Source organism: Trachurus japonicus, chromosome 7 (genome assembly GCF_045865225.1).
Source record: "Trachurus japonicus isolate A0001 chromosome 7, Traja_1.0".
Classification (NCBI taxonomy): Eukaryota; Metazoa; Chordata; class Actinopteri; order Carangiformes; family Carangidae; genus Trachurus; species Trachurus japonicus.
In genome coordinates, this window is record NC_140913.1 from 25304041 (window position 1) to 25328988 (window position 24948).

At 41.0% G+C, this 24948-nt stretch overlaps 1 protein-coding gene across 2 annotated transcripts in view; it reads left to right on the plus strand.

Moving 5' to 3' along the window:
• The first annotated feature begins 10705 nt into the window (after nucleotides 1-10705).
• Nucleotides 10706-24948, plus strand: part of LOC146984854 (prickle-like protein 2) — a 39186-nt gene continuing 24943 nt past the window's right edge. Inside the window, exon 1 of one of the 2 annotated variants that reach the window (XM_085782378.1) lies at nucleotides 10706-11116. The gene's annotated coding sequence lies outside the window, so the exon portion shown is untranslated. The remainder of the gene's footprint in view (nucleotides 11117-24948) is intronic. The other variant, XM_085782379.1, reaches the window with a different exon arrangement.

Genomic DNA, 24948 nt, shown 5'->3' on the forward strand with positions numbered 1-24948 from the left:
CCTCATCACCTCCGCTAATTGACCTGAATTCAATACGCTGTCTTGAGAAAGTGTTTGCGCATTCATCCACTTTGCCCATCAATCTACCCTCTCATTTTCACAATTTGTCAGACCCTTAATTCAGAGCTTTGCAGAAAAAAAAAACCTTTGGAAGCTATTTTAGCTTTTTAAGTTTTCTTGGGAAGCATCCCCTTCAGGCCTCACCACAGACGCTAAGGCTCCAGGCTTTAGACTTGTCCTGAGGGCACTCCAGCCTTGTCTCAGCTGTTTTCTTAAATCGTGTTGAAAGGTCGTTGCAGTCTTAGGTCATAGTCACTCTGGAGCGGGTTTTCTACAGGGATCTCTGTATATTTTTAGTCAAGCTCTTAAAGTATTTTAATGCTGTGGCAAACACCAAGCAGACTGTCATATGTCTTTTACTCAACATGGCCTCGGCCTTGCAACTGCGCTCATCAAGTCCTGATTGATGGAGTGCAGCAGAGGACTGTAGAAGTGATTGGCAGGTCCTTGGCCACCTCCTAGACCAAAGCACTTGCATAGTTCGACTGGACAATCAGCAAAGTAGGAATTAGCATTTTGCTTTTACTGAGGTCACAGTTCTCCTTGGTTCACACAACACTTAGAAATGATGTCATAACTGCACTCTGATCTTTTCCTCGCCACATTTTTCCCTCAGAGAGCTACTTGTCCAATCAATTCAGCTGTCCTCATGAACAAACAAGTATGGGAAATGGAAAATAAAACAGGATGCACCCAACCACAGCTTGAATTGGATTATTGAATGTATCCATTTGAAATTAAATCTACAACACAATGCACAGCACAGCAGTCTGAATGCATATAACATGGCTGCAGTCAAAGACTCTGCTGTTGACACGCAAACTGTGTCTTTCCCATTGAGCACACATGTACACCTACAAACTCCCCCACCCGCTCAGTTACACCTCTTTTTAAAAGAAAGCCTTCAGGGTTGGGGCCTGACAGCTTTGTCATCCCCCTGACACCGCACATTGATGGAGGAGATAAAATAGCCCCATGTGTCTTCTTCACAGTCCCCTAGAGCAAAGACATTCCTCAGTAACTGATATGGAGTATGGCAGGACAGTGCTCCCCCCTGCTCAGAGCATTTAACATCAGTTTGCTGCTATCAGATGTGGACATCCTCAAGGGAGCTGAGGAAGTGTGCTGTGGGTGAAAACATGACTGAGAGAGAAAGAAGTCCCACATGCCGTACCAGTCAACTTCCCAACAAACAGATACTGATCACAATATCTTTTTTTATTATTTACCTCCACCTTTGCATCCCTTTTTGCCCACAAGGAGTAGCTTTTCCCTTCTTTTCACGACTCTCCTTTTGACACGCACTACAGTACTCATTGAAATCCTTCAGCATCATGTTATCTCACTCACACAGAAATGCTGAAAATTCCCCTGGATACAGGGTCACATAATGTATTCAGAGATGCAGTTGATCAGGCTCCGGCCACAGTAACGTGGAAGAAGCTGCCAAGCCAATTGATATGATTGTGCTATTGTTGGTGCACAATGGCCACTAATGAATACATGATTGTGAATAACAGCATTAATGGAAAAAGGCCACGGCTGCCCGTTTTCAGTGCAGAGCGCCTCTGTGATGGGCAGAATTTTTTTTCTTTTAAAAATTAGCCTCTGTCGTTTGTATTTTTTCTTCTCTTCATGAATAAAATTCAGAAATACTGGGACGTCTTTCCGTAACACCTACCTTTCCAAAAATGGTTCAATTATACGTCAAAGATCTTAGAAACAATGCTCCATTAATAAAAGCCAGTTTAGTGGGATGAGTAATGTCTTCACATCCTGGCTGATATTTTAAAGTCTTGGTTGTAAATGTCAGACGCAGAGTTATGTGGTTGTCACACCATCTATCATTTTCTTTTGTATACACCTGCTTTTACAAGGTCCAGTATTGTGTAAGCACGAGAAGAGAGAACTTCGTCTTGCTTTGTATTTGACCATGAGGCAAACATTTTCCACCTCATTCTTTTCCAAGTCCTGTTTCGTCTCAGTTATAATTCTAAAATGAAGAGAAACAGCTGTGAGACACTTTGACTGAAGTCCTGAAGTATGTGCACCTCAAGTGAGACATTTGGCCCTGAGAGTCGGACACACACCGAGTTGGACACCTCAAACCATTTATCTAGCAGCCGTACAAAGCATTGTCATCTTTTACTGTCGTTGTGCAGAGGCATTTGAGAAAGGTGTCAACATGACATTTATCTTGTGGGACAAGTTAACTTGAGAGACTGTTGTTTGTCTGAAGAGAGCAGCTCCACTCCCATGATGATTTTCAGAAATTGGTTTTGGTTTTAAGCATAATTAGTCAAGTGTCTAATGGACACACTGCTGTTCTTGTTACTTGCACTTACTGCACTCGTGGAAAAACCCATTTTCTAACCCATTAATCATCTCATGACCCCAGGTTTATCTTCTGCCCTTTTGAAGAGACCTGTGCCCTTTGGTTAAAAACCACAGGACAGAACTACTGAAGTGTCAGGCCATCATTGTAAATAAATGATTCTGCCTGGTTAAATAAAAAAAATAAAAAAAAGTGTATATAAAGTGGTAAAAAAGTTGCTTCATAATTTACAAGCCTGACAAGCCAGACTATATCATTAAAATGTATAGTCTGGCAACAACCGGTACAAGCCTGACAAGCCAGACTATATCATTAAAATGTATAGTCTGGCAACAACAGGTAGAAATCGGCTCAATCCAGGGGGCGGGATGAAGGCTGTCTTTCAAACTGCCTCTGCACGCAATAGGGTAGCGCTACGACCAATCAGAGCAAAGAGCAGGATGATGAAAACTGCAACTATTTAGATTAAAATCTGTTCAGAAAGGTTCTTTGGCCTAAATTGTCTGTTTTTCTTTTTTCGATTTAAGATCGTGATGAAATCGAAATCGTGACTTCATTTTAAAAAAATCGTGATATGATATTTTTGCCATATCGCCCACCCCTAGCGCTGTGATTGGTGAACACAAACGGTGTTTGAGACCGAAAAGTTCCTATGGCTCGTTTCTAGACGGACCTGCTGAGCAAATATATTTGCTGCCGCTAGGGTGCGTCTAGATTTCTAGGCTAGTAATATATGATAATATATATCACCTTTTTCTGCAGAATAATTTTTTGCAGTTAATTTTAAGTAAATAAGTATTTTGTCTTATACACAAGAAAAGAGTCTAAATACCAATGTCACCACTGCCATTACTGTTAACTGTAATTATTACTCCATAGCCTTCATATATGTCTCGCTGTAGCATAATTTTCTAAGAAAATCATCTCATACTCACCATTCATTCTTGTACTTAACTGCATTCTCTCATGTTGAAAAGCTCTTTCCAAAATGAATAAATTTTGCCCTCCATCTTTGTAATTTTTGTGCAGATAATGGACACTTGAGGAGAGAGAAATTACATGTTAGGAATCAGTGCAGCTCAGGATATTCTATTATTTGCAGCTGATGGCGAAGTCTATTTTAAGTCTGCAACAGAAATCTGTGGATGGGAAACGACTTCAACAGCAACACTGCAGTGTTCCTTTAAGTCATATAGAAAAGGCTTCATGATCTCACATGTCGCTTCTTTTCCTGGTGTTCGGCTGCAACACAATCACCTATTGATCTCCTTTACTTCACTCTCCCTCAATTACCTTGTCTGTTTTTTCTCACCCTCACGCCCTTTGGCCCAAATCATTTCCTCAGCTGGGTTGGAGATGACAGAAATCCATTTGGATGTGTGACCCCGGCAAAAGACCACCGCAGTTTGGGTCTACATCTGTTAAAACAATCTTTGGTGACACTTATTGAGTTGCCTTTATTTTATTATGTGGTCCACACTTCACAGATGTACCACATCTTATCTGATTCTCTCTAAGTCTGACACCAAATTAAATCTTGTCTCAACCATCTCAAAATTGATTTACAGTGCATTGCTAGAAAAAAAATCCATGTATTCAGCTAGTGGGCTGATGATCCAGATTTAACAATATTTCTGCATTTCAATTTATTTTATTTCAAGTGGCATCTCAAATCCTCTCATAGGAGTAACTGCACTATCTGTACAGTTACCATGTGTATCCAGGTGCCATCATGGTGACTTTGAGATTGCTAGATTGTAAGGTTTCACCCTGATATCTCAACAGAAATAAGTGAGGATAAATTATATTGAGGTCACAGGGTTAAGTTTCAGTTTGAATGTTTGTTGGTATGTATATACTTATACTTTAATTTTCTTGATGTCCAGGTCCGTGTCTGACAGAGCAGATCTGGAGTCTTTAAAGGGAAACGCCACCTGTTTTACACATCTAAGTCATTTTCATTTCATTTATTAGTTTATTTCATAGGGACAGTGCACCACTAATCAACAGAGTTAAAAGAAAAACTGTAAGTGGGCCAGAGTTAGCCAACAAGGCTAGTTTTCGTCCGTTAACGTCTCTTAAGGCAACAAATTCTCACTCCCAATTATGGAAAACGAAGTTAGTTCACTTGACTGAAAGGTTCACCATGAGCACTGATGGTGTGCAGAAGATGAGTTTTGTATGTGTACTATGGAAAAAAAATCTGGAGGTGTGGATTATGGAAGATAGTTTACCGGATCTCTGCTTGAAGCTGTGTTACTGTCCCTTATAGCCTGGGTATACCCATGTCGCCTTGCATGCGATTTGATTCGCTCTGCAAGTCAGCCTGGAAACCATGGACCCAATTTTTCCCTCAACGAGGGAGCCAATCACAGAACGGGGGAGGGGGCAGCAAGACGATGACGACACACTGAAGCGACTTTGTTGATAGCTTGTCGATCCAACATGGCGGTAGACGCTTTACCTTTCAATGCAGCGTTAGAAAGTGTTTGAAGTAGTTTAGACCACAAGTTTATTTTGAAAAAAGAGCAACGTTCAGCAGGTGGATTTCTGTCACTCTACATATCGGGTATGATTGATATGATTGGCTATAAGCTACATACAGACGCATTTGATAGACATTCGTAGCGCCCAATAAACATCTACATTGAAATGAGGTCTGGTGTTGGCCAGACTAGTCCCTTACCCAAATCTCCAATTGAATGGTAGGCTGTATTTTTGCATTTTGGGTAATGTAGCATCATGTTGTTTTTGTTTTTGTTTTTTTTGTAAAAAAAAAAATAAAAAAAAAAGATTGTCTGTGGCTCTGTTGGATCTGTTATGTTAAACCAACACTAAGGAACTTTTCAACCTTCATATAATATTTTCATAACTTTTGTGATGGTACATCGACTTACAACAGGTTGAATGACACCTCTGTCATGGCCTGAGGGGGTCTGTATCATTATGGTCTGTATTGCCTTCACTGGCACTAAGCAACTTTGAGGAGCATGGTAGGACACCGGCTCTCACTTAAAGGGATAGTTCAACATTTTGGCAAATTGGCCCATTGCCATAATCGCTATAGTCATAGCAGTAGGTTCGTTACCTTTAATTGTCGGTGCTCGTGGACAAGTTGTGAGCTGCACATTCACCACGCTATGAGATAATAATGGAACGTTACGAGACGGAGCTGTTTTAGAGGTAAATTCATGCAAAACCGCTGATGCGCGTTGCGTTCAGGGACACTTTTTCAGCAAGCAGACTCTGTATTTACCCTGTATTTATGTGTATGTGTGTTTACTGTGAAATGATCCGCTAGTAACAGAAACTTATGGCGCATTTCCACTAGCACGGCTCGGCTCGATACGGCTCGGCACGGCACGGCACGGCTCGGTTTGGTTGTGTTCATTTTCAGGCGAGAAAGTAGTCGTTTAGATCCCCAACGTGTTGAAAATATGACAAAATACCAGCTGTTTACAATTTTGTTTCAACGAAGTCGGCGTTACTAAAGCTAGCCGTAGTGAGCAACGCACTTCCGGTTATTTTCACAAAATAAAATACATGTTGCCTTTTATCATAAGGAAAGCCATTACGATAGAATTGGTGCTTTTACTTTGTAAACAGGAAGTGAACCTACCCTCGCTGTAGCTAGCTTAAAACCGCCGTTTTGACTGCTCTCGTCCCGTTAACGGCATTTAACCGTTCAATATGCCTTACCGGAGAGTCTTGCCAGCTCTGAGATCGGCCTGGTTCATTGTAAAACATTTATTTATTGATGTAAATGTGGTGTTTTCTGTGCGTACAGACCCCAAGGCAGTGCTGCTCTTCTGTCTAACCACAAACAAACTTCTGCTACAGCCACAATTGTTAGATTTCATCAATGAGACCAACATTTAAGAGTTTAACCAGCCGGTGGTAAACCTCTAAAAAGCCATCGGGGAAGTTAATTAGCGGTCTGTTCTCCTCGGGGTGACGGTGGTAGGCTGGCCGGCGGAGCACGTCAGGAGCCGGGCTGCTGCCTCTGTGATGTCGCGGTCGCTGCTCGGACCTGGAGCTTCACTCCTCCGAAAAACATCGGGGCAAACTTCTAAACAGCCGTCGTTTGGATAAACTAACCGCACATGGGGATCTAAACAGTTACTTTCTCGCATGAAAAAATATTAAAACTTAATAAAGTCACGTAATAACAGAGCCAGTCTAAATATTAGAAATTCTCTGGTAATAACAGGCTTCAGCAGGAACATTTCTGTTGTCGGTCGTCGCTTCCAGTGACGACACTCATCGGCCAATCAGTGGAAGGCAGTCGGCTGACGTCACGTTTTAGTAACGCTTCGGCTCGCTTGGAACCAGGGCTGAGGTGATACCAAAAGTGTACCTGGTTGCAGGTACTACGTGCTAGTGGAAACACGCAAATAGCGCGCCGAGCCGAGCCGTACCGAGCCAAGCCGTGCTAGTGGAAATGCGCCATTTGTTTGGACGTCTTCTGTTCATTTCCATGCACCGGGAGATCAGGATGTTTACGGCGCTACGCGCTGGTGCTCATGGGAAATGGAGTCTTCCTTCAGGCAAAACACTACCGCTTTGGGCCACCGGCGCCGCCAAACTCAACCAAAACTGAAAGTTCTTAAGTACTGCTTTAAGCGCTGTGCTACATAGGTAGAATAGGCTACTCCTTTAAATATAGGAGAGATGTGATGTCATCTGTTGGGCATTTACTATATTATACTAATCTTAAATGTTAAGTGCAATTAGAAATACATTTTATATTTTTCTCATTGATGTGGCCCTGCACTCGTGTTTGAAACGCTGGCTTCCAGTTAACTTAAGTTTTTAAGGATGGAGACATCCCTTTTTCGGGGAACAACTTTTACACAAATACTCTCCCAATTAGGGACAATGCACCAGGACAATAGTCCTCATGAGACAAGGCAGCCAAGGAGTTTTTTTTTTTTAATAACCAATTACCAGGATGTTCTTGAAAGCCAAGTCAGTCATCTGACCTCAGTCCAACCTGCTCATGACCAGTCTGAAAGCAAAATAACCCAGAAACAAGTTAGGGAAAGATAAAGTTCCACTGCAGACCTGCCTGGCATCAGGGAGAGAAAATACCGAAGTGCATGGATGGTAGATGATCAGAAATTCTTATTTAAAGAATAAGTTACCAAATGCTCAAAATGATTATTTATTTATGTGAACTTAGTATCGTATTCCTGTCTGTTAAAAGCTGAGAACATCTGCAATAGGGGCCATACAGTTCCCAGGTTTTATTTCTGATACTAAATACCCTTGAATTAAAAGCTGAAAGTCAGCCCTATAACCTCATCATTTCACGTCCAATACTCTGCTGTGTCAAGTCACGTAATCATTGTAGTCATTTGAAAGAGGATACAAAAGCCAACAATGGGGGGCACGTCCAACATGTCAATGTGCTCTGCTAACCTGTCCAATTAGTTAGACTATTTTTTCTTTTTTGTGTTTGTATGATAGACTGGGCTTCACTACATGGGTCACATTGGCTATTATATTGCAGCTAAATATAAATGTCACACATAATTCAACTGAATTTGAGCAGCCCGTTACAGTGAGCTTCAAAATGATCAATTTGACACTACAATCACTGGCGAATTGCATTGTGGGAAATGTTTGAATGCAGTATGAGGTTATAGTTTGAAGCTAGGGCTGCAGCTAACAATTATTTTCATCATCAGTCAATCTGCTGATTAGTTTTTCAATTCACTGATTCATTTGTTCGTCTTCAGAGCTTAAAAAAATGTGCCTCACAGAGCTGAATGAGTTGTCTCTGTCTTCTTTTCTTCCAGCAAACGTCCAAAACCCCAAAATATTTAATTTACTATGATAAAACGAAAAACAAGAAACCCACTTGGAGATGTTTGAAACAGAATAAGTAACATTGATTCCCAATTAGATTGTCACAGCTGACAAAGACATCAAGCACATTTAAATCAAATTCCTAATCAACTCTAAATCAAAGTTAGGGATGTTGGATAGACACATACAGTAGGTCTGAAAATGTCTCTGCAATATTATAATAACTGGACTTATCCATCCATTGACAAGACCAGCCAACTAAATGGGAAGAAATAAATAAATGAGAACTGAACACACCCATGAAGGTTTGTCTTTGTTGTAGACCTCCTGATAGAAATGAATGTGTATACATACAGAATTACAACGGGACTCCTAACTTTTTTCTTCTAATTTTCTTTAAAGGGATAGTAGCATTTTTTAAAAGTGGGGTTGTATGATCTACAAATAGCCCCTAAGTACTTTAATTGCAGTAGAAGACTCTCTGCACTCCTCCCGTTAGCAACGCCAGCCCATAATAGCCCTGCCCAGTTTAAGAAGAAACCTATAGAGGTTTCTGACATGCCTCATCTCTGAAACAGTACCTTTTTTAAAAGCCTTCACAACAGCGATTCATATGACTGATCCACAATATGGGTGAGTTTTAGTCAGATTCAGCACAACAATACTGTAACTTGATTTGGAAAAGTTCATGGTTGGTTTGCCTCAAGGTAATTTTTGTTAACCTCAGAATCAATGCCTTTAGTGCACTCCCCTCGCTCCTCGTAAAGCAGTAAGCCGTTATCTTAACGTCTCGAAGACTTTGTTTACCTCCATGTGTACTTGATGGCTTCTTCTTCTACAGTAACTTCTTCCCTGTCTTCTTTGGCTCATTGCTGCAGTTGTTGGCACGTTACCACCAAAAACTGTCAAACAGTTGTAGCAAAAAAAAAAAAAAAACATTGGCAGGGCTTCCACTGTCACATGCGTGTACACAAGATAAACTTCAGCTCTACATGGCTCACATGGTTCCTTTAAATGCAAACATACTTCATATTTGGCATTCGAACAAAGAGTTGCCATTTTTCTCAGTCCTTCTGAGGAAAAACAACCTCTCAGCTTCGCACTCTGAATGACATCCTACACAAACACAGTTTTTATGCCAAAGTTGCACCAAGTTCAGTTATTTAAGTCAAGAGCTTTCTGTATTTTTTTCTGTTTTTCTCTTTATTCATTTATTTATTTATTTGTCTGAGCTTCTGTTCTTTTGAAGTAGGTGAGGTTACAAAAACCCGATGCTACATATTTCCTCCACCTGTCAGAGTTTATTAGGTTTTTTGGATCTGATGACACATACAGAGTAATTTCACATGGCTCACGCTTGTTTTGCTGTCAGTCACATCTGCTCAAACAGTCCTGATGGAGAAGAGCTGAAATTATTTAACCCTACTTTTAAAATCTGTTTCTTATTTAATCATTACATTAAAATTTCTCTTTTAAGCTTTCAGATGATGTATTCATGTCGTTATGCTCCTTGGGACGTGGTGACTTCCCACAAAGCTTTGACTTTTCATCAGTCAATCTGTTTTTATCCATGCCACAGTTGCTCATTGTCTTTAACCGGAACAGTTTGATGTCCGCCCAAACCCAGCTTCATCTGCCACTCACCAAACTGTGTACTGTATGATCACCAATTTAAGTTTCGGAACCTCGCACGCCCAAAATAACACTTCCCACTGCACAGAAGGGCATTTACCACGGCAGGCAGTACGCTCCGTTCATCGGTGCGTAGTTACAGATTGCACTGTTCAGTAGTAGAGCAGTGACTCCTCTATTTTAGTAATTTACCTTCATTTTCCCAGGAAAGTTAGTGGGGTCAGACCTTATTCTACTCAAATGTAGCTGTAGCCTTGATACCATGAATCATACACCATAATGACTCACTCCACATAAGTGATGCAGTGATGAACTGAACATCTTACATTTATAGCAGTATTATCATATTATTCTTATGCTGTATAATTTGTATCTATTAAATATCATATAAGTAAGGGAGAAAATTTCTCCCCAAGGGAGAAACTGTTTGCTGTGCTGCTGAGCTATCACATGATCTACTCATCTTAGAGGCAAAGTATGTCAAGTCCTCCCAGACAATTCTCTATTTCATTTTCATACCCTCAAAACAGGAGTGCATAAATACTCCTGTTATTCTAATCGGAGGCTGTGTGCCGCTCTGCCATTGGCTGGTAGCTGATGACTCATTTCAACAGGCTGGTGTGGGGCTGGCAAGAAGAGGGTGGGTGAGTGGGTAGGTGGTGGTGAAAAAGGGAGAGCAGGAGGTGGGAGTGAAAGATTTCTCCCACCGCCTGTACGCTTGCGTGCGTTGTTGTCAGAGCACGCTTTTTTCCTCACACTCAAACACAACACACACCATAAATACTTTCAAAGGGGAGTCAACTTAATGTATAAACACTTTCTCCCTGTTTTTTCCGTTCAGCTCCCCGGCCATGGTCGCCTGTAGCCAGACTTGAGGAGAGACACAGAGCCTGGAGGAGAGAAAGAGAAGAGAAGGAGAGGGAGGGAGAGAGAGAGGGAGAGATAGAGAGAGAGAGAGAGAGAGAGAGACTTGTGCTGAGAGTCTGCAGCCCCCAGCCTTCCCTCTTTTTTTTTCTGCTACAGTACGTGTGAAAGGCAGAGAGGCAGAGAGGGAGAGGCAGCGGAGGCAGAGCTGCTGTTTGTCTCTGAGACTTGGAGCGGAGAGAGAGGAGAGAGCGCTGCGAGCTGTGCAGTGCAGAGGCGAGGTGAGGCGAGCCGCTCGGTCCTCTGGTATGTGTCCACTGTGAGCGACTCCAGTCCAGTCCAGTCCCGGCGCACCCTCTGCTGCCGCCTGAGCAGCGTCGCACACCAGGACTCTGACACCTGCCACACAAACAGGTGAGTCTCCGCTGCCTGATGCCATGATGATGAGATACTCTTCGTAGCGCAGTGCCAGTTTGACTTGACAATTCAGCATGATTAACACTTGTCTATTTTTACTCTTGTTTTTAAAAACAATTTTCATATTTTTTACGCTGGTGACATGAACGTTGTGGATTGCTGAAAGTTTTCCCTAAGAAATGAGGCGTAGCCATCATTAGTGCGTGCGCGTTTGGTTGTGATGCGTGGGGGTTGCTGTTTTTTTTTTTTTTACATGTATGTTTGTATGCATGTTGGGTTGTGTGAAGGCTTGTTTACCTCATGACTGACAAGTGAAAAAGACCACGGGGACTTGGGGAGAGCGTTACCTCTGATAGGAGTGAATCTTTCTCATTTTCCCCTCCATCATTCTCCCCATGTGTAGATCCATGTGTCCCTGGAAGAGAGAGTGGGTGGAGTGGGAACTGTTTCAGCACTGCTACTGTTATCGCAGTCTTGTTTAGAAACAGAAGAAAAATAATACGAAGATTGTGTTCTCATCTCAGATGCTGGGCTTTATGTGGACTAGAGTGTTTGATGGAATGCAAATTGTGCATTTATTTCGGTTCTTTGTGTGTGCGGGCACAGCAGCTCGTCAACAAACTGTCGGGAAAATCTGCAGGTGTTTACATTCCAGATTTACGCTGTTTTCCCTGAGCTTAGTGTGAGCCTTTTGTCTCAACTGCGCAAGAGAACTACTGCATCCATCCCTGTTTGTCGTAGCATTGACAGGATGCGATCACACTGGCATAAGGCTGCAACAATGTCTCTGGTCTAAAGTGTAATCCATTACATAATAAGGTTTTGGGCATCGAATCAAAGATCTGTGTAATGAGCAAGATTTTGCGTAGCTCTTTGTTCTATTATGTTATATACAAAGGACAGTTTTTTGTTCATGTGGTATAAAGTTTGGATATCAAATGGTACATTTTGTTGCCCATATGCTGTTTTTCACAAAATGTGTGAAAGTGATGTCACAGTTTTAATTCATCATGTATATTTTGATTTATTTGAATCGATTGGTTTGGCCAACAAATTATTTGTGTTATGATTGAAAAGCTGATCATCTAAAACCAAAACATCTCAGAAATCAACACCTTCTCCTCCATGTTAGTATTTAACACTTGTCGCTTGTACTGTTGAATCCTGGGATGCAATTTGTGCGTAATGGCAGCTCATGAGTGTTTACCGCAGGGAATCAGCAGGTCGGTCCAGAATGATTATACCTGGTGCACAGCTTGTTGAATCAACTTGAGTTCTTTTGAACTTTGCCCATGAAGTACGTCGTAATGTGCCACAGCTTCAGTCCGAGCCTGTATGATTTACGCACAGAGATGGACAGAGAAATACGTGCCTTTGAATAGGACCATGTGGCTGAATGTGATTTCACAGAGCGACATTGTCAGCCGTCTAGATGGGTTAAACCCCTGAGCCATGACCGTGATCTGGGCTGTGTCACAGAGAGTGAAAAAATACCCTCAAGTGTTCGCCTCTCTCGCAGTGGATGCTGCTGTTGTTTGCCTCTGACTGTCAATCTGTCACTTACTGTGATGCTGAGGAATCAACCCCAGCTCCCCATTGACCCTGCCACATCCCTTTATCACCCATCCTTCAATATATCTGTCCCTCACATCCATCCATCCATCCATCCGCCATCCATCCATCCATCCATCTATGAAGCCCTCCCTTCATGTTTCTCCCACCGGGCTTCAAATGTTTGTCTCTTCACTTTCACCGAGCATCTCCCTCCACCCCCCTCCGCTCTGGTCGCCACAGAAACGGCTGATTCAGGAAGGGTGGGCGGGTGTCTCAGAGCTCTTGCTGCTCTGCCCCATGCGGCGCTTTCACAGTACATTTCTGCTTCTGTGCTGCTTTTATGGCCCCAATATGCTGACAGTTCAGGTGGCTCAGTCAGATGTTATACAGTCGTATCAACCGCACAAAAGGCTGTTTGTTCAGATCCCTCTGAGGACGTGTTTGGTATTTAGAGTTGCGTTGCCATTCATGTTCAGTTTTTCTTCTAACAATAGCATGATCACAGGGAGGCTCTCCATCAGCCTGCTGACCAATCACTAGTGGTGGGCGAGCTTTTTTTTCTTCCTTCTTTTACAAAAAATGGTTCACTCGACTGAATTTGTGAGATTATTTATGATTCTGACGTAAATGTCTGTCTCTTGACTCGCTCTCTAATTAACTGTAGGCTCGATCCTGAGACACTGCAGGCCTATTTTAGCTTAAACATATATGACACCCCGGTTAAAGTCACACTGTGTGTGTTTAGAGACTACGCTGAGATGATTAATAATGTAATATACCATGACCGAGTTGTTTAATAATAGATAAAGTATGACCTTTCTCTTACATAAGGTTGATGAAACAGGATGGGAGTGATGGGGCACAGGACTTAAAACGAGCAGATGGAGCTGAAAAGAAAATTCTTGGGTAAATTACCCCCTTCCCACCCATGTATTACTGTACAGTGGCCCTCCCACTCAAAAAAAAAAAAAAAAAAGATTGCTGCTGTAATTACAGACAGATTTGTCTGAAGTGTTGTTTTGTATTTTCATACTGTGGTTATATCCATTTTGTTGCATTTTTTTAAGATAGCTCCGGTTGCCATGGTGATAGTTTGTACAGTAGCTTTAAAACACTGCCTTTTAGAGAGCGGCTTAGAAAGGACAGGAAATGAAACGTGTGTTTGCACCGCAGTCGATTCCAAGCAGGACCCCATGAGCTCGTCCTGCTGCGCCTGATTAAATTAAAATGGGAATTTGTATTCACTGAGGAGGTAATGGTGAAGACCAGCTCTCTCTAAATAGTTGTGCTCCCCGGAAAATCGAGCTTTTGTTGTTGTTTTTTTCGTTGTACAAACACGTTATCGATCTCAATTGGTCACAGTCTTCCTACTGCACACATTTCTCTGACAAATTAGCTGCTGAGAACTCACTCAGAGTTAATGTTATCATTCTGTTTACTGTCGTCTCTGCAGGGACAAGAGCAGCCCCCCTTTAGTCTCACTAATATGAATATTAGAAAAGTTGCTCGTGACACCCATCTTGTTTGATTAAATGTAGAATAGATTTTATGTTTTCTTTCCAGTTTTTGAGAACAGAAAAAAGGTAGAAATACATCCAGGCTGCAGTGGTTTTCCCACCCTGCAGTGTTCAGCCATTACAGTCAGTGGTGACGCAGCCCGAGACTCACACAGCACACTGCAGACCCGTCACGAGACACAGCCAGAACAAAGAGCACAAACTGTCATCTAAGAGAAAAGCTCAGCATTGATGATAACACCGAAGCAGCCTTTCCACAGCACAACAAAGGACTGTAGGTTCGGAGGGTGACATTCAGTGAGACGCCCTGTGCTGAGACCTGGCTGCTCGCCCTGCTACTTTTAAAAACACTGTCAACAGGTGCCTGGAGGACCACCACAGATTGGTCTTTCAAGAGTCATCAAAAGCACAAGGCTTCAATTTCAAACGTGTCTATGTACGTTTGATGGACGATTGAAAAAGTTGCATACATGCATTTATGTTGATTCCAGCAAAAAAAGCACTTGTTGCTATGACAGTTTATGCAAAGCTTAATAACATGTTTACTGCAAAGATCAAATGCGTTCAGATGTATCAATAAACTGGGTTCAGTTCAAATGGAGAGATGGACTGACCTGTAGCTCGGCTATATTACTGTAACATGGGAACCATACAACCATGAGGCTGCACAGATTCCCTGCAACATAATAAAAGGCAGTTTAGCACACAAATCCATTACATTTGCATAAAGAGGGACCGAGCACAAACGTCTCCTTTCATATGCAGCTTCAATAAAGCCCCCTTCACCTTTCAGCACAGTCTAGACTCTATGTAAAGTTCAGCCCTATTTTAACAACACACTGAAACTGTCTTAAGCTTTCGCTCTGAAATTAAGAACATTAAAGAATGTTAAAATCCTCTATTATTGTATTCCATGATAAAAACAACCAAATTAGACAAGATGATAAGATATTTATTTGCAGAATTAAGGTGAATTTGTTTTCAACAGGTACTGGCTACTGTAGCTAAACACATTAAAAAATTAAAGGCAGTAATATGCAGATATATGAACAAAAATGGTATGTTCCAGGTAGAGTTATAATCACCTATTATTCTCAAACTTTTCTGATGTTGTTTGGTTCATTTGCATCAGTAGCTTTTGTATAGTACAGAAAAACAGAAAAATTGATCGAAACACTTTCCCAAGTCAATTTTGATTCAAATACACTTTAGAACTATTTTTTCGTTGCAAGCAAATTATATTGCACAAACACTGAGAGGCTTTTATATTGTTCCCAACAGAAGAAATAGGCTGTCAAATTTATAGGCAACTGCAATATTGTTCCACACTACTGATAATACAACAATATTGCTACAATTGCTAAATTGCAAAAAATTGTCGGGGCATTCTTACCTATTAATGTCTCACTAAGGAGTAAGAAGATATTAAGGGAAGTTTTTATAAAACCTGGTTTGTCCTCAGAGACAGCTCAATAAATTGATTAAAGATACAGCATTAAACAACATGAATCACAATGGACAAAATAAATGTCCATAAATATACAAAATAAAAGAATATGTCAAAAAAGATCTAATGTAAGAGGGCAAAACAGCTGCAGGTATCCTATAATAAAGACCACAGGTTAGTATAAACCTGATTTACAGCTTGAATAAAGAGGCAAAATCATCATGAAAGTAAAAGTTAATCTGGGACTTTAGTCCTTAGTAAACCACAGCACCCGGGGCCACAACCTCAGTTTTTATGGTTAGTCATAAAAACTACTAAAGGACTCTCAATCTGATGATATTTTCTCATTTTCGACTAATCCCATGAAAGTACGAATCTTATTATCAAACGTTGTCTTTTTTTTGAAAGCCTTGTGCAGCCTAGACAACACATCTCTATTGGCCTTTTATTGTAGTCCAAAATCCATATAAATCCCCTGTTGGGTGGACTCTTGTACTTGGTGTGTTGTGCTTCAAAGTATCGTCAGGTCCTGACTAGAATTATATATGAGAAAGAAGTTGAAACAATGGCTCAATATCCCAAAAACACATTGTCCTTTATGTCTCTAACAAACACCTGTTATTTAGGGACTGACAGTGTGTTAACTGAACCCAGTACCTCACATGTGATGTGTGTAGTTGTATTAGATGTTTTTGCTGATGTGATGTGAGGGAGCAACAAATCCAGACTTGGTTGTGCTCATAAAAAACATTTAAAACATTAGTTGCAGTACTCACTGCTCATGTTTGGGGTTTTTTTTCTCCTTTGTGAGCAGATGAATGAATATTGAGTGTTTCTCATTTTATTGACTTTACTTTTACTCCACTCATAAACCACCAGAATTGATTTTTCCAATAAGATGGCCGTGTCTTTTAACTGAACTATGCTGGTGAAGGATCTGGATAATGATGGTGCAGCAGGATATCTTCAAAATGTTGCTACAAGGAATTAATGCAGATAAATGATTTGATCCTCTTGGCGAGTGGAAAAGAGGCCAGTACCTTTGCTACCCAAATGTTAAAAGGAACGTGTTCAGTTCAAAATACGCTGAGAGGAAATCCAGTGAGTCATGCTCTATATAATGTTTGAGGCGCAGACATCTTGATTTGATTTCCATGTGGAGTGAAAGGTGAATATTTAGCCTCCAACCGGTCGTTACCACAATCAAGCCCCTCTCGAAGTGGATCTGGGATGATTCCCTGCGGCTGCCTGCTGTCTGATGACTAATGTTCTCCCAAGTGCCATATTAAAGCCCCTTAATTGGTGAGAATAAACCAATCATTAACTTGCTCATTAAAGCTTATTGTAGTGCTGAGACCGCTGTGACTCGATCATAGCAAACGTCTGTAATTGTTCCCAAAGCTGGGTCATGGTCCTGTCTGCAACATTATTCAGGACTCATCAACACCAACGTTCTTTTAAGATTCCTCGGCACTTTGTGTCGGGGTGATTCTGCACTAACCTCGCTGTTCTGGCCAAAAATCCCCATCTGGACTCGCTCTTGCTGCCATCTGCTCTCTTATTGGCTAGTCCCTTTGACAGTTGTGAGGTGTCTATTTCGAAATAGCCCCCACACACTTCTGTAGGATGAAAAGAATAAAGGAGATGGACTGGAATAATAGAGGAGGAGGAGGAGGAGGAAGAAGAAGAGGATGCAGAAATTCATAAAGCTTGGGGTTTAAACTCGGGTTAACACGGCATGTTTCTTTAGTGACGTGGCTCTGTGCGTCTCAGCAGTTTCCACCCAATCTCTGTGTCTCCTACAAAGTGCTGACTGGCTTATGATAGGGATCAGTAAAAGAACAATATGCAGTTTATGCTTAGTCAGAGAAAGACTGTGTGCCTTAAATTAAAAGTTACACCCAGAGAGGGGTTGAGAGGAAAAGAGAAACAGGGACAAACAAAGGCTGCAGTCATAGTGCAGGTGTATGGATTATTGCCAGGGGAGAGCGGCAGCATGATGCTGCTGCTGTTGTTGCTGTTGTTGTTGGTGGTGGTGGTGTTGATTGTGGTGCAAGTTTGGCCTCACTGACTCATGGATACGATGAAAATGAATTCCAGGGGAATCATCTGTGGTGCTGTTGTGTTGTGCCCTGAGGTTTAGCACTCGCTGCATCCTCATATTAACAACATCATCATCACTGGGCTGGGCAGAGGATGGAGGAGCTACAGTAGCACACGTGAGACAACCTCATCTGAAGCAATTTCATAATATGTTTCACATGTACCCTTGAAATTGGTCTCTCAATTTATGGCTGCTTTGTCTAATCTCTGTACTAATCTCTCTAAGGTAACATGGCAGAGGTGAAAATAAAATGCACATTATATAGTGCGCCATAGTTTTGGCAAACTGCTCATATGGGCCATGTTATTAATTATCAACCAACCACTGAAGTGCCTAACAAGCACGTAATAAATCATTGTCCTTTGTTGGCTTTATCATCTTTTACAGTCCAATGAGATCAGCTGCAGCATCCAGCTGCTGAACACATTTTCCAACTGATGCCTTTCAGCTGATTAATCAAGAACACGCAGTCTGACGACGTATAAATGACAGAAGCTTTTCTATCTCATCTCTCATTATCTACTCATATACACAGAACCCCTCCTTTATGAACCATTGTGATCCACATAATAAAATACTCCACCTTCCAAACACACAATTTTAGGGAGAGAGAATTGACATGTAACGTGTCCTTGACTTAATTCATAGTTTATCGAATGATAAATGTATGAAACCTATTTTCTTATTGTTCCCCTAGCAAAAGAAAGTGAAGATTCTATCTGTTCTGTTGGTTTGCACTGAAAATTTCTCATTTTTAAACCTTAAGTGATAGGTTATTCAATGTGGGTTTGTATACTATATAGTTTGTCTACAGATATCTTTATACTTTATATTTAGAGTGTGTGTATTCGATCTGCAGTAGATTGTATGAGAAGCAGCCAGGTGCAGAATTGTCTCTATGGAGCAGTCATATAACACGATTTTAACACACAGTGATGTAGTTGTGAGCCAACCAACCATTTATTAATGGTTACTCACTGTAACTATTCATGTGGAGGCTGATGAATAAAACACAGTTAAAATAATGTCAAACATAGACTTTTATGGGAAGTTATACAGTTACTGATGAATACCCACTTATAAAAAGTTAAGAAGTGAACATTAATCAGATGTTTTTATTCTGTATAAATGGCAAATAGGGGGATTTAAAGTGAAGTGTTGGCCACTCTTTGATTATGTAGAAATGAAAAACTTTCTTAAAGGAGAAGGAAGGTTAAAATGCATAAAATGCACTTTACTTCTGGCTCCCAGCTCCTCTGGAAGGCCTCTGGCTCATTATTGGCTCCAGAAGGCATTTCACCAACTGGAAGGTTTCTAAAGAGGGCAGGCCACAGTCGATTTCCAGGTGACACAGAAACAAAAGGACAGAGATGCATGAATAAGGAGCTGGAAAGAATCCCACATCACCACAAAGCTCTGAGTCTCTGCTATCCGTGCCATCTCCCCCAGCCTCTCCCATATTTTATGTTGCTTTCCAATTTTATCTCTAATATAAAAACAAAAATAAAGGCTGTGTTTATAGCTATACCATGTTTATATAGAAATAAAGTTTTATGATTTTCAAATCAAAAGTCAGGTTGCTCTCCAGTGTATTTACAGTCCCATCCGTCTCCTCATATCAGTCTCATGACTTCACCTGCAGTCCTCCCCAACTCTAATACGATAACACAGGGTGCATGAAAACAACATGAAGTATAGGAGGTCTTATATTTTAACAGCAAAGGCAGTTCATGGATAAGATAATAATAAAATGTACTTTTTAGTGGATGGAGCAGTTCATCTGTAATAAATAAGAGGATTCCACAACAACAGAAATGTAAATGTTATATCTGGCCTTTCATTAGAGCTGCTGTAATAAAAACCATTAATGTCAAAATTGTGATTCCATTCATTACAAAGATTGTGTCACACACCAAATTTAACATTATGCCCTGATGGTGGTGTCATATTATTATTTAACACTTGTATGAAATGTCATCGATCTAAAATGTGACTGTTTTTCACCAAAATGGTGGTGCAGCATCTCTATCCTTCCTATCACATCCTCTAGCCTAAAAACAGGACAGCCCCAACCCAAAATAATCAATCCTTTTATCTAAAGCCTCAGAGGCACTGCTAGTCATAATTTAAGTTGATTTAATTTCAAATTTGCCAACAAGGAAATGTATGTTATGTATGTAAATGTAAAAGCTTCACTAGACCCTTGAGATGATGTAGCAAAAGTCAACAATGCATGATCCATTAAATCTTCCACTCTCGTGAGGCTGCGGTGGAATTACTTCAGAGGTTGCAGAGCTTCGGTTTCCTCTTATGAGCTCTTCGTCACTCGGCTCTGACGAGATGAGATTGTGACACAGGCGAAGCTGTTAACTATTACACCTCCTTTGTGAAAACCCCCCACACACACACACACACACATACACGCACACATACACACACACACAGATACAGATACTTCTAACCAACAGATCCTCCCCCTGCTCCTTGCTGTGCCACCCCCTCATCTAGCAGAATAAGATCACTGTTAATCCACTTGTCTTAGCCCATGGCGTACCAACACTGCTCCCACTGCAGGGCTTGGTTGTTCCCTCAGGGCTCCCTGGAGGCCACCAGTACAGAAAGGTGCTCACATCCTACACGCTCCCTTTCTACCTCTCCGACCCTAACTTTCTTTTTCTCTCTTTTACACATAGATGCATCTTTTCTCTTAACTTTGCAGACTTTAGAAAGTCCAGCACACATGGGAGATGGGAAGTACATTTACTGTTTGGTATGATTTGGGGGTGATTATACATACATTTGAGTATTTTCATTCTATGCTACTTCCTGCTCCTGAACTAGTTTGTTCTACATTTATTTGATCATTATCAGCTTTTGCCTTGTGGCCCCCTTAAAGGTAGTATCCTATAATATTGTAAATCATGTCTCAGGTTTCATTCATCTAAGAGTTTTAGGTCCGTAGAGTTTAAATTATCATTATTTGACATGACCCCTAGTTGCAGACAAAGTTTATTGTGTGGATTGCTGCTTCAACTCATGTGAAAGATCTGAGTACTTCTTTCATAGCCGCTGTGTGATGTTGGGGTTTGATTTGAAGCATTACCCACTGTGTGAAAACCTGTAACGTGTTTCTGTGTGCGCCACATCCAGCTGTGCGGTCAGCCAGTCCTGTGGCACAACAAATCACATCCCCCTTATTTTGAGCTTGATTTGTATTTGTTTACTTTTGCGGCCCTCCCACAAGCCTCCTAAGTGTTTCCCCGTGTTTTTGTGATTGTGTCGTTCCCATCGATGATGCCTGCCCTCTCATTCGACTGGGGAGCTAACAAAAGTGGGGGAGTTATGGGAGCTATTTTGGCCACAAAGTCCTCTGGAGGACCATCAGGGGAGATCCAGTACCAAGGAGGTAATTGAATTTGAGGTTTCAACTAATGATTTTTCCAACAGCGGGATGTTCCCCCTGTTCTCCTGGGTTTGCAGTATCATGCATGGCGTCGCTCAGGCAAGTGCTAAATCATCCAATAATGGCTTTGGAGAAGCTAAGTACCTCTTACACTTATAACAGGCGTGATTTAACAGCACTTGTTAATCCAACAACATATACAGAGCTTTCTATTTTGAAAGTAGTCCTATAGGTTTTTTGTTTTTTTTCCTGAACTGATGTTACATTAGATTCATTGCCTTTGGACATGAGTGTCACTGTTAAAAACCAATTAGGCGCTAATGAATGTCAACGAGCTCAAATTACTCACCTTCACATGGTAGTTTGTTAGTCGTCTTATTGAGGTCATTGTGTTTGTAAGGGAATTTGATTAGCTGGTGTCCATGAAAACAACTCGTTCAGCCTGATGGATGTTTTCCAATTGTTGACCATATTAAGTCATTTCTCAACTGCATCCTTTAAAGTGATCTAAACTTTGTGAGACCCCCTGCTGTTTCCACCGGACAGATTGATAGCTTTGAAGCTGCACTTTAACTTAAAACCTGGCAACTTCAAGGCCTATTAGTCTCCATTTGTAGTTCAGTCAGGAACAGAAGACTTTCCCCCTTGGACCCTTTGTCTCCACACCTCCATTGTTATCCTTTTATCCTTTTTATGTTGCTCTACATAATCGTCAGCTCACTTTCTGTCTTCTCTTTCACTAAACCTTATTCAGTTATCTGCCCTCTATTAAGCCGCTAATATATTTATTTCTCTTTCCAGCTCAGTAGCTGCTCTTATCACAAAATGAGCGGGTATCATAATTGTTCCTCTTATCCCACAACGGCTCAGCCCGCCACTCACACACACACACACACACACACACACACACATATAGTAATCATCCCTGGAGCTGGGCTCTAACCCATTTACGTGTGACATCTTGTCATTGCCCTTCAGCTGCACAGCCTCACTGTGAATGGCCACCAGGTTTTTCTCATTAGTTAATTATGTTTTGTGATGTCCACAGCTTTGAACTGTTAGCTGAATGGCTTTTAGGCTAATGGTAACTGATCGCCTCTGTACACAGTCCAAAATTAGCCTCTTTTTTTTTTTTTTACTTGCATTGTCATGGCTTTTTGTTATGATGTTATGTATTCTTCATTCAGCCAAACAGACTTATGGGGTTTGTCTTGGTGAACTCCAGTGAAACATTTCTTCAGCGTGTCATCGTACTGTTGCAGAGGTCAGAGGACAGTTTTTAAAAAAAGCCTCTACCGGAGATAATGGCTGTGCCCCCCTGTCTATATGTAATCATACTCCTACTGGTGGCTGCCCAGTATAATTTTCCTCTCAGCGTGCAGTTCTACTTTTCCAGTCATGGAGGTGTAAGTGATTCACAGATTTACACATTCACTGGGAACACCTGCAGCAGCTTCATACCGCCACATGCGTACACAGATTTATTCTTTTCAGAAACTCTGCCTGGCTTTGACTTTATCTACCGAGATCCAATCGATTGGTCCCAAATCACTGTCTGCTTCTTTTGTACTGTCACAGTCAATTTATATTTCTTTGTTCACTTTGGAACGACTCTGGCGTGAGTCATTACATGTCCATTGTTGATTTGTCGCTACACAAAAGCACTGCTTTTCAAAAAAAAAAAAACTACAACAATGATAAAGGGTGTCAAATGAATCATTCCTTCAATGGCTACTCTTTTTGGATTTGGGTTGGCACTCAACCCGACACAGTCCGTGTTGGTAACCTTTTCTTTAAACCCAAACCCTCAGAGGCAGACAGATGTTGTTGGTCATGGATTTTCCACAGTGTTTTTTCACTGCACAACAACATTTAAACCAACTCAGTTCAAACGTCTTGGGTCTATATTCTGTAGTGTTGAATTTATTGTGTGTGGGAGACTCACTCGTCCACTCATACTTCATCATGCTAACTGGCAGAGCTGTAACACCTCTCAGGTCTCAGGCAACTCATCTACAGACTGAACACCAAAAGGCATTTTCTTTCATATGAACAGCTCTTTAAACACACACACAGCAGTAAATGTTCCCCATATGGCAGCATTCACACATTTGTCAGCCCTTCTGCGATTGTTTAAAAAAAACAAAAAAAACATTTGTGGCCAGCTCAGTGCCAGTAAAAAGGAGATTATGGAAATATATTGAGATTCATAACATTATTTCTGGAGCAAGTGCTGAGATTGTGAAATTCTCACAGTACTGTCACTTCGAAGCCCAGTTGTTATCAGTCATAGATGTCAGAAAAGAGAAAGGCTTTCTCACTTAGTCCTGAATAAATTACCTCTTTTATAATTTATCACAGTGGGAGTGTGTGTGTGTGTGTGTGTGCCATCTCGTGCTCTGGACTTAAACCATGAATTATATTGGCTCATATTTGGTCATATTCATGTGGCACTAAGTCCCTCTTCGGATCATATAATATTTGTATTGCAGTGTTTTTCACGCTGCAGTGTTCAGTTTCACTATATTTGCATCTTACCAAATATGTAACTGAACATACTAACAACATATCCACATTTATAAATCAGACTTACCTCTTTGTGGTTGTATGTCTCCAACTTACAGCATTGATTAATGACCGGAATAGTTTTTGCTGAAAATGATGATGTCACAACGAAGATGATATTCAAAGACTGTCATTTTGTCATATTAGATATTTGAGTTACATTGTGTCATGATTGGGGTATAAATTAAGTTTGTTTCGGTTGTAATGAAATTCCCTTCATGATATATCACATTCACAAGCACATCAGGACATCGCCCCCTCCCCTGACTGTTGAGTACCAAAATCTATCATTTGCCAAATTTTAAGAAATTCACTCATGATTTTACGGAAATATTGTGTTCGTTGGACAGGGACAGGTATACAAACAGATGGAAAACAGATGCAATGATGGAAAGAAACATAATGCCTCAAACCCAGGCTTTCGCAGCCTTGGTGTCATGACAACAAAACCCAGTCATTCCTGGAAAAGATTTCTGCTCTTGCAGCTAAAAAACAGACAGTGCAGAGACAGCACAGGTACCTGACTGGACCAGGGCTAGCTGGTTAGCATGCTAACTAGAAACAAGAAACAAGAGTTAAAATTGCTGTTGCTTTCCACCACTAGAGACAGACAGCTCTTGATGAGTCAAGTAACAACATTTGAGGATTAAAGCAGAAGTAAGTGGTCGTTTTGGTTAACTTCCTGTCAGCCGATGGAGTTAGCAGTCCCCGCCCTCGCACACACAGAGAGGACTGCCCATTTATGCCGTTCTCTCTCCTCATTGGATAAAGGTTGTAGGATACAAGGAAAGTTTTCTCCTCGGCTTACAGCAGAGCAGAGTGACTGACAGACCCGTGTTTCAGACCAAACACTCTATGTAAGTGATTGCTGTCAGAAGATACAACTATTTAAGACTTATATTAACACAAACATCTGCTTACTTCTGCTTTAACTAACTTTAACAAACTTTGTTAGGAAGTATCACAAAACCCACAATATAGCTACTAGTCCAAATCATAATTTCAAGACATCCACATGTGACCTAAAAGAAATGTGTGGAGTAAGGAGTTAACAGGTTTTTCAGCTTTGGTTCATGCAATGCATCGATTTGTATCGTCGTCTTCTGCACTGGTTTAAATGGCACCTGACTATATAATTATTGCCACCTGCTGTTTATTTTGACTAACCAATCAATCCTAATATTGACCTAATGGTAGTGGCAATGGATGGACACATAAGTTAATTAGCATTGTCCTTAG